Raw genomic sequence first — 266 nt, 5'->3', positions numbered from 1 at the left:
GATTGTGGAAGAGGGGAGGGGGGGGGGGTAATGGATGATTAGGGGGATGGATAGGGAGGAATAGAAAGGAGGAGGGACAGACGAAGTTAAGAGAGAATTAGATCATGAATATAACGGTATGATGATGATCGTGAGCTATAAGCCGAAGTGTTTGTCTTTAATTTACGTGCTATCCTTCAGAATAGGCCTCCTGCTGTGTATATTTTCACTGCAGCGATTGGCGCATGCGCGGACTTGCGACGTGTGACGCCAACTCGGGTTGCTGA

This window comes from Penaeus monodon, chromosome 32 (assembly GCF_015228065.2).
Source record: "Penaeus monodon isolate SGIC_2016 chromosome 32, NSTDA_Pmon_1, whole genome shotgun sequence".
NCBI lineage: Eukaryota > Metazoa > Arthropoda > Malacostraca > Decapoda > Penaeidae > Penaeus > Penaeus monodon.
The sequence above is the reverse complement of the archived record's forward strand: the minus strand, read 5'-3'. Positions refer to the sequence as shown.